Source organism: Otolemur garnettii, unplaced genomic scaffold (genome assembly GCF_000181295.1).
Source record: "Otolemur garnettii isolate 467f Iridium unplaced genomic scaffold, OtoGar3 scaffold00245, whole genome shotgun sequence".
Lineage (NCBI taxonomy): Eukaryota > Metazoa > Chordata > Mammalia > Primates > Galagidae > Otolemur > Otolemur garnettii.
Window position 1 is genome coordinate 136,964 of NW_003852640.1, and position 1,476 is coordinate 138,439.

Below are 1,476 nucleotides of genomic sequence, written 5' to 3' on the forward strand. Positions count from 1 at the left end.
GCCTCCCAAGTAGCTGGGACCACAGGCACCCGCCACAATACCCAGCTATTTTTTGGTTGCAGCCGTCATTGTTATTTGGCAGGCCTGGGCTGGATTCGAACCCACTGCCTTAGGTATACGTGGCTGGCGCCTTAGCTACTTGAGCCACAGGCGCCAAGCCCTAAGTGTCACTTTCAAGGCCAGTGCTAGACATTTTGCTACCACTATACAATATAAATAATACAAGTTCTGTCTGCTAAATTCATGAAATAAACAAATAAATTACTTACCTAAATTATCTGAATAGCTGATTTGTTGACATCACTTGTTTAACTAGCACTAGCACGCAGTATGATGTGTATCGTCTGACAGTTACAAAATGTTTTCAAAGTTGCCAATGCCAAAAAATGCCATTGTTCATTAAGTCCAAACAATGGTGGTCAAATTCTAACAACTGATCAACAATGTGAACTTTGATAAGCAGTTCTCGATAATCAGTTCTCAGCAATTGTTTGTTATTATTAAAGTTTAACATTATAAATTTTTTTTTTTTGAGACAGAGCCTCAAGCTAACCCCTGGGTAGGGTGCTGTGGCATCACAGCTCACAGCAACCTCCAACTCCTGGGCTCAAGCGAGTCTCCTGCCTCAGCCTCCCAAGTAGGCTCCCAAGGACCACAGGCGCCTGTCACAACGCCTGGCTATTTTTTGGTTGCAGCCGTCATTGTTGTTTTGGCGGGCCCAGGCTGGATTTGAACCCGCCACCTTAGGTGTATGTGGCTGACGCCTTAGCCACTTGAGCCACAGGCACCGAGCCTAACATTATAAAATTAACAAAAATAATATAAAACTCATATCCTGGTGAAATAGCCACATGGCAGCCAAAAACTTTATATTCCCTTCCTGTTCTCTCGACGTTCCCTAGCTTGTCATGCAATCTTTCCAAAAATTGGGACTTTTTAAAAATGGTGGGGGACGCGGGATAAATTGTTAAAAATTGGGACTGTCAAGCCAAAAGCGGGACGTCTGGTCACCTTATCTTGGTGCCTGTGGCTCTAGCTGCTAAGGCACCAGCCATATACACCTGAAGTGGCAGGTTCAAATCCAGCCCCGGCCTACCAAGCAACAATGATGGCTGCAACCAAAAAATCGCTGGGCATTGTGGCAGGCACCTGTAGGCCCAGCTACCTGGGAGGCAGAGGCAGGAGAATCACTTGAGCCCAGGAGTTGGAGGTTGCTGTGAGCTGTGATGCTAGGACACTCTACCCAGGGCGACAGCTTGAGGCTCTATCTCAAAAAAAAGAAGAAAAAATGGCTCAGTGCCTGTGGCTCAAGTGGCTAAGGTGCCAGCCACATACACCTAAGGTGGCAGGTTCAAATCCAGCCTGGGCGGCCAAACAACGATGGCTGTTACCAAAAAATAGCTGGGCGTTGTGGCGGGCGCCTGTGGTCCCAGCTACTTGGGAGGCTGAGGCAGGAGACTCGTTTGAGCCCAGGAG